Consider the following 9,026-nt stretch of genomic DNA (forward strand, 5'->3'; position numbering starts at 1 on the left):
AACTTGCTTTAAAACTGCAACATTGTCTCTACGCCCCATGGCAAAATATGTAGAATTGCAGGAAATGTATCTAAAACTGTCAAGAAAGGACCCAACAATATTTTGCTTAGGGCCCCCAAAAGGCTAGGGCCGGCTCTGACTGCATGTGTGGGTATGGATGTGGGTATGCAGACCAGCGAGCCACTGCTGCCCCTCATGAGTTCTCATGGCCCCACCCCCATCAAAGTTGCCCATCCCTGGGCTAGAGTATTGTTGTATAGATACTTTTTGTTGTATTGGTCCTGCAACAGGTACCCTCTCACCCTCACTCATTCCTCAAAATGGGCCACCATGTTTCAGGGAGAAATTATCTGGGACTCTATTTATATCAATTTCCATCAAATACTGTATATTCATATTTCATCTTTTGCCACTGAATTATCTCATCTGAATTTGTGCATGAGCCACTCACACTTCAGGTCTCCAATGCAGGGCAGGCAGTGACTGTCACGACTACCTCCGAAGCTGCCTCCTCTCCTTATTCGGGCAGGCTTCGGCATTCGTCGTCACCGGCCTTCCAGCCACTGCCGCTCCTCATTTCATCATTCCATTTGTTTTGTCTTGTTTATTACACACACCTGGTTCATATCCCCTCATCAGTACCTGTATAAGTATTCCCTCTGCCCCCCTTGTCTTTGTGTGTGATTGTTTATTGTGGAGGTTACTATAGCTCGGTCGAGCTATATTGTATTTTGTATCACCGGGATATTCACCCGTGTGCCTTTTTTTCTCCAGTGCGCCGTATTACCGCCCTGGAGTGTTTTACGCATTGCTGCGTACCGCTGTCTTACCGAATAAACCATTTATTCTGTGATTTACCCTCCTGCGCCTGACTCCGTCCAAATCACCCGCCACAGAATCACACACCCAACAGCATGGGGTCAGCAGGAGACGGGAATATGCCTGGAGTCGTGGAGCGGGACCGGGAGCATTCCAACATGCTAGCCAGCTTGGGCGAAGCGATGGATCAGGTTCTCCAGGTTGTCCAACGCCTGGAGAGGAGAGGACCCGACCCTTCGGGACCAGCTGAGCGACCAGATCCAGCCACCCACACCCCAGCACCCAGAGGGATTCACCTATCCCGACCGAGGGAGTATGACGGGACAGCTGCCCACTGCCAGGGATTCCTCCTGCAGCTGGACCTCTATTTTTCTACCATCAGCCCGGCTCCATTGGAGCGGGAGAAGGTGTCCGCCCTCGTCTCCTGCCTCTCGGGGAAAGCCCTGGAGTGGGCCAACGCGGTCTGGAGTGAAGGAGGAGACGCGTTGGATAACAACGGGGAGTTCGCTCGCCTCTTCCGGGCAGTCTTCAATCACCCTCCCAAAGGATAGAGAGGCGGGCGAGCGGCTGGTCCATCTGAGGCAGGGAACGAGGACCGCACAGGACTTTTCCCTGGAGTTTAGAACTCTAGCGGCTGGGTCCGGGTGGAACGAGCGGGCCCTCATCGACCGCATCCGGTGCAGCCTGCGAGAGGACGTCCGAAGGGAGCTAGCCTGCCGGGATACCACGTTGACTTTCAACCAGCTGGTGGACATGGCCATCCGGTTGGACGACCTGCTGGCTTCAAGAGGACGTCCTAGAAGGGGCCTGCCCGTTTCTTCCCCCTTCAACCCGGATTACGTTCCGATGGAGCTGGGTGGTGCAGCGATCCAGGAGAACGAAGGACGACAGCTCCAGTGTCACTCTTGTGGCAAGAGAGGACACTCTGCTGCACGCTGTTGTCAGAGTTCTTCTGGGTCAGGAGGAGGCAGGCAGGGCACTCTCGCGTCACCCCAGGTAGCGCAAAACCCACACTCGTTCAGAGCCCTCTGCTGCGCACTTCACCATATACGTCACCTTCCCTGATTACACGGTAGTTCCCCAGTGTAAGGCGCTGGTCAATTCAGGCGCAGCTGGGAACTTCATGGACAGGTCTTTAGCTAATAGTCTATGTATCACATTGGTTCCTGGTTCCCCTACCATTCCATTACCTATCAAAGCACTTGACAGTTTACCATTAGGGTCAGGTTATGTTAGGGAGGTTACAGCACCAGTCACAATGATTATGCAGGAGACCCATAGGGAGCAAATCACTTTTTTTATTATTGAGTCCCCTGATTTCCCTGTTGTGTTGGGTCTTCCCTGGCTCGCATTACACAACCCCACCTTTTTATGGCCGCAGAGAGTTCTCACGGGGCGGTCGCGAGAGTGTCAGTGTAGGTGTCTAGCTGTTTCCGTTGGTGCAACCACGGTGGAAAGTCCAGACACTACCTCCACCGTGCGCATTCCCCCCGAATACCTCGACTTGGCGAACGCGTTTTCCAAAACGCAGGCGACCAAATTACCACCCCATCGGGCTGGGGATTGCGCGATAAACCTCTGGTTAGACTCTGTGCCTCCCAGAAGTCATGTCTATCCCCTGTTGCAGGCTGAAACGGAGGCTATGGAGACATACGTCTCCGAGTCCCTGCGCCAGGGGTTCATACGTCCCTCCACTTTGCCCGTCTCCTCAAGTTTATTTTTCGTGAAGAAGAAAGACGGAGGTCTGCGCCCTTGCATTGATTACCGGGCACTTCATCAAACTACCATTCACTATAGTTACCCTCTACCCCTCATCTCCTCTGTTATCGAATCAATGCATGGGGCTCGCTTCTTCACGAAATTAGATCTCCGGAGTGCGTACAACCTGGTGCGTGTCCGGGAAGGGGACGAGTGGAAGACAGCATTCAGCACAACCACGGGGCATTACGAATACCTGGTGATGCCATACGGGTTGATGAATGTCCATCAGTCTTCCAGTCCTTTGTGAACGAGGTGTTTCGGGACATGCTTGGTCGCTGTGTGGTGGTCTACATTGATGACATTCTGGTGTATGCCTCTACGCGCGCCGAGCATGTGTCCCTGGTTCGCAGAGTGCTGCGCCGACTGCTGGAGCATGACCTGTATGCCAAGACAGAAAAGTGTCTGTTCTTCCAACAGTCCGTCTCCTTCCTCGGATACCACATCACCACCTCAGGTGTGGAGATGGAGGGAGACCGCATTTCAGCCTTGCGTAATTGGCCAACTCCAACCATGGTAAAGGATGTGCAGTGCTAAAATTGGTTTGCCAATTACTTTCAGAGGTTTATCCGGGGCTTTGGCAAGGTCGCCTCACATCTCTATTGAAGGGTGGGCCGTCCCGGCTCCGCTGGTCTTCTGAGGCTGACAAGACTTTCAGTAACCTGAGGGCTCTGTTCTCCTCATCCCCGGTACTGGCCAATCCTGATCCATCATTACCGTTCGTAGTGGAGGTGGATGCGTCCGAGGTAGGGATAGGTGCTGTCCTATCCCAACGCTCGGGCACGCCACCCAAGCTCCGCCCCTGTGCCTTCTTCTCTAAGAAGCTCAGCCCGGCGGAGCAGAACTACGACGTTGGTGATCGGGAGCTGTTGGCTGTTGTCAGATCCCTGACCGCGTGGAGGCATTGGCTCGAGAGGGCGAAACACCCTTTCCTCATCTGGACTGACCACCGTAACATGGAGTACATCTGGGCAGCGAGGAGGCTGAACCCTCGCCAGGCCAGGTGGGCCTTGTTCTTCACCCGGTTTGATTTCACGTTGTCATACATACCAGGTACTAAGAACGTGAAGGCAGACGCGCTGTCACAGCTGTACGACACAGAGGAGAGGCCCAGAGACAACACCCCCATACTCCCGGCCTCCTGCATTGTGGCGCTAGTAGTGTGGGCGGTGGACGCGGACATAGAGCGGTGTTACGCACAGAGCCATCTCCACCTCAGTGTCCAGCTGGGCTGCGGTACGTGCCATCTCTTGTCCGTGACCATCTTATCTATTGGGCACACACGTCTCCCTCCTCTGGTCACTCAGGTATCGACCGTACAGCGCGCTGCCTGACTGGGAAGTACTGGTGGCCTACCTTGGCTAAAGACGTGAGGGTGTATGTCTCCTCCTGCTCAGTGTGCGCTCAGAGTAAGGCACCTAGGCATTTCCCAGTGGGTAAGTTACATCCCTTACCAGTTCCACAACGGCCATGGTCCCACTTGTCAATTGACTTCCTCACTGATCTTCCCCTCTCTCAGGGTAACACTACCATCCTGGTCGTTGTGGACCGCTTTTCTAAAGCCTGCCGCCTCCTTCCTCTGCCCAGTCTCCCCACGGCCCTGCAAACTGCGGCAGCCATGTTTACTTACGTATTCCGGCACTACGGGGTGCCAGAGGACATAGTGTCTGACCGGGGTCCCCAGTTTACATCCAGGGTCTGGAAGGCGTTCATGGAACGTCTGGGGTTCTCGGTCAGCCTGACCTCTGGGTTTCACCCCGAGTCTAATGGGCAGGTGGAACAGGTGAATCAGGATGTGGGTAGGTTCCTGCGGTCCTACTGCCAGGACCGGGCGGGGGAGTGGTTGGTGTTCTTGCCATGGGCTGAATATGCCCAGAACTCTCTCCGCCACTCCTCCACTAACCTATCTCCATTTCAATGTGTTTTAGGTTATCAGCCGGTCCTGGCAACGTGGCATCAGAGCCAGACCGAAGCTCCTGCGGTGGATGACTGGTTTCGGCGTGCGGAAGGAGATGTGGAACGCTGCCCACGTCCACCTCCAGCACGCCGTGCGTCGCCAGAAGGCCAACGCTGACCCCCACCGCAGTGAGGCCCCGGTCTTTGTACTGGGTGATTGGGTCTGGCTCTCGACCCAAATCTGCGCCTCCGCCTGCCCTGCCAGAAGCTGAGCCTGCGGTTTGTGGGGCTACGTATAGGTTACTACTCTCTCCTGATTATCGTATTAACCACTCATTTCACGTGTCTCTCTTCAGGCCGGTGGTGGCTGGTCCGCTCCAGGAGGTGCGGGAGGTCCCACTCCGTCCGTTCCATCCTGGATTCGAGGCGTCAGGTGGGGGGCCTTCAGTATCTCGGGGAGTGAGAGGGGTACGGTCCGGAGGAGCGGTGCTGGGTCCCGGTGAGGGATGTCCTCGATCCCTCCCTGTTGCGGGATTTCCACCGTCGCCATCCGGCTTGCCCTGCTCCGCGTTCTCCTGGCCATCCCCGAGGCCGGTGTCGGCGCACTGCTGGAGCTGCGCGTCAAGGGGGGGGGGGGTACTGTCACGACTTCCTCTGAACCTGCCTCCTCTCCTTGTTCAGGCAGGCTTTGGTGTTCGTCCTCACCGGCCTTCTAGCCACTGCCGCTCCTCATTTCATCATTCCATTTGTTTTGTCTTGTTTATTACACACACCTGATTCATATCCCCTCATCAGTACCTGTATAAGTATTCCCTCTGCCCCCCTTGTCTTTGTGTGTAATTGTTTATTGTGGAGGTTACTATAGCTCGGTTGAGCTATATTGTATTTTGTATCACCGGGATATTCACCCTTGTGCCTTGTTTTCTCCAGTGCGCACTGGAGTGTTTTACGCATTGCTGCGTACCGCTGTCTTACCGAATAAACAATTTATTCTGTGATTTACCCTCCTGCGCCTGACTCCGTCCAAATCACCCGCCACAGTGACGTTGAATTGAAATAGAGATAACCATGTCAAAACCTTCACAAAAAAGTCCCTTCTTGAAATATATCTGGTGTTTAGCCCATATTTTTCATCTGCAGAAGGTTAACAAGAATGTGAGGTTACTGAGCCACATAAAAAATATATATATATATATATATATGGTGAACTGCTTTGATGGAAAGGAAGCAGATTAATCTTTCCTCCCATTAGGTGCCCTATAAAATCTGCTAGTAATAAATTCTCGGCTGCATGGGTATCCCTTAAGCCGAGGCTCAGAGCTGACAAGCTAAAATCACTCCCCTCAAGACAAGCTTTCATTAACTGGGCTGGGTGAACTGAAGGAGGAGATAACCTCCCCCCATCGGCTGCAGCATGTATGCCTGTGTCACGATCGCCTATGAAGTACGACCAAAGCGCAGCGTTGGGAGTGAACATGATGATTTTAATGTTGAAACACACGACAAAACAAAACACGATCCGTGACGTCCTCAGTTACAACTACTGAACAATGAACAAAAACCCACAACCCCAAGGTGAAAACACACAGTATAAATATGGCTCCCAATCAGAGATAACGAGCCGACAGCTGACACTCGTTACCTCCGATTGGGAGTCATTTGAACAACCAAATACAACAACCTAGAAATAGACCCAACAGAACTACCACCATTGAAATAAACACATAGAATGCACACACCCTGGCTCAACATAACGAGTCCCAGAACCAGGGTGTGACAGTACCCCCCCCTAAAGGCGCGGACTGCGACCGCGCCTCAAAAACCCCAAACAGGGGAGGGCTGGGCGGGCATACCTCCTCGGTGGCGGTTCTGGCTCCGGCCTAGACCACCACCCTCCGATACACCCCCCACAGTACCCCTGGTCCTGTCTAGCCCCGCTGGCCGGAGCCGGACTGACGACACGCGCCCCTGGCTTGGTGCGTGGAACAGGAATGGACCGGAATGGGCTGGCGACGCGCACCACAGACCTGGTGCGGAGAGCAGGAACGAGCCGGACAGGGCTGACGACGCACCCCGTAGGCCTGGTGCGTGGAGGAGGAACGGGCCTTACCAGGCTGACTTCTCGCACCCCTGGCTTTGTGCGTGGAGGAGGAACGGGCCTTACCAGGCTGACTTCTCGCACCCCTGGCTTAGTGCGAGTGGCAGGAACAGGCCGGACCGGGCTGGCGACGCGCACCGTAGGTTTGGTGCGAGTGGCCGGAACAGGCCGGGTCGGGCTGGCGACGCGCACCGTAGACTTGGTGCGGGTGGCAGGAACAGGCCGGACCGGGCTGGCGACGCGCACCGTAGGTTTGGTGCGAGTGGCAGGAACAGGCCGGGTCGGGCTGGCGACGCACACCGTAGACTTGGTGCGGGTGGCAGGAACAGGCCGGACCGGGCTGGCGACGCGCACCGTAGACTTGGTGCGGGTGGCAGGAACAGGTCTGGCAGGGCTGTCGACGCACACCGTAGACTTGGTGCGGGGAGCAGGACTGGGCCGGACAGGGCTGGCGACGCACCCCGTAGGCTTAGTGCGTAGAGCAGGGACAGGCCGGGCTGGGCTGGCGACGCGCACCGTCCATTTGGTGCGAGGGGTCGTAACAGGCCGGACCGTACTGGGGACACACACCACTGGCTCTACCCCGGGAACTGGAACGGGCCGGACCGGACTGGTAATACACCCCAGTACCACTCGCCGTGCCTCTACATCTCCTCTCCCTACTTTGACCAGTAGCCCCCGTAACCTGGTGGCCTTTTGAATTCGCCCCTTCTCTGCCTCCGTCAGCCCCGTCGTCCATGCCCTGTGCCCCCCCCTAAAAATTTCTTGGGGGTGCCTCTCGTCCCTCCGACGCTGCTCCCCCATCCAGGCTGCCGACTCCTGGACACGCTGCTTGGTCCTTTGATGGTGGGTTTTTCTGTCACGATCGCCTATGAAGTACGACCAAAGCGCAGCGTTGGGAGTGAACATGATGATTTTAATGTTGAAACACACGACAAAACAAAACACGATCCGTGACGTCCTCAGTTACAACTACTGAACAATGAACAAAAACCCACAACCCCAAGGTGAAAACACACAGTATAAATATGGCTCCCAATCAGAGATAACGAGCCGACAGCTGACACTCGTTACCTCCGATTGGGAGTCATTTGAACAACCAAATACAACAACCTAGAAATAGACCCAACAGAACTACCACCATTGAAATAAACACATAGAATGCACACACCCTGGCTCAACATAACGAGTCCCAGAACCAGGGTGTGACAGCCTGCACTACAAAGGCAGCAGCTGGGCAATTCCACGGCAATGGAATTAAGATGAGACTCAGATTTTTCACATTCAAATGTATGCCAAACAAAAACCATTGATTACAAAGTTTAACAAACCATATAACTCTATAGTTATAGATAACTTTATGTTAATATTGTGTGTGTCTGTGTGTCTGCATGCTTGCTTGTGTGAGGTAATCAGTTATCCTATAGGAGTCATTCAACAACCTCAGAATAACACAAAAAATATAGACACATTTTCAAATAAATCGATGTATTTCAAACGATACCTTACCTTGAGTGAAGTTATATTGTGCAGAAAATCCAATTGCCTCCAATTCCCCGTCTGCTACAAACTTTATATGCAGGTATCGCCCACTTGATTTAATTGTACTTGTACTTACCTCCGTTTTTTTCTGTCTACAGTCATTCTCCCGGAACCTTCACCCAACCCCTGCCGTGCCATCATTTATGTCACGATCGTCGGGAACAGAGGACCAAGGCGCAGCGTTGAAGGTGAACATGCTTTTTATTAATGCTACACGAACAAAACAACAAACGATAACGTGACATCCAAAGGTGCAAACCACAAACCTATACAGGAACAAGATCCCACCAACACTGTGGGAAAACTGGCTGCTTAAGTATGGTTCCCAATCAGAGACAAGCAACAGCTGATACACGTTGCCTCTGATTGAGAACCACACTGGCCAACATTGAAATAAAAAACTAGAACAAAACAAATGAAAACTCACACCCTGGCTCAACATACTAGAGTCCCCAGAGCCAGGGCGTGACAGTACCCCCCCCCCCAAAGGCGCGGACTCCGGCCGCGCCAACCAAACAACACAGGGGAGGGACCGGGTGGGCACTCCGCCTTGGCGGCGGATCCGGCTCCGGGCCTGATCCCCACTCCCTCTCCAACCCCCCAAAGTACCCCTGGTCCGGTCTGGCCCGCTGGCCGGAGCTGGACTGCACACTGGTGGAGCGGATTGCTCTAGCTCCGGCGTGAAGCAGCTGACCGGTGCCGGACCAGGCACCGGTGGAACAGGAACGGGCCGTGCCGGACTGACGATGCACACCTCTGGCTTGGTGTGGGGAGCAGGTACGGGCCGGACCGGGCTGGCGACGCTGACCATAGGCTTGGTGCGGGGAGGATTACTTTATCCTATCCCAGGTATTCCTTAAAGAGGTGGGGTTTCAAATGTCTCCGGAAGGTGGTGAGTGACTCCGCTGTCCTG

General features: G+C 54.3%; 1 pseudogene across 1 annotated transcript in view; it reads right to left on the reverse strand.

Annotated features, from left to right (window-relative positions):
* LOC311098718 (neuropilin and tolloid-like protein 1) overlaps positions 1-8,168 on the reverse strand; it is a 36,383-nt pseudogene extending 28,215 nt beyond the window's left edge. The window contains exon 1 of the transcript in view: positions 8,081-8,168. The product of the transcript in view is annotated as a neuropilin and tolloid-like protein 1 (transcript). The remainder of the gene's footprint in view (positions 1-8,080) is intronic.
* Positions 8,169-9,026: the final 858 nt, after the last annotated feature.

Source organism: Coregonus lavaretus, assembly GCF_964263955.1.
Source record: "Coregonus lavaretus genome assembly, chromosome: 23".
Taxonomy (NCBI): Eukaryota; Metazoa; Chordata; class Actinopteri; order Salmoniformes; family Salmonidae; genus Coregonus; species Coregonus lavaretus.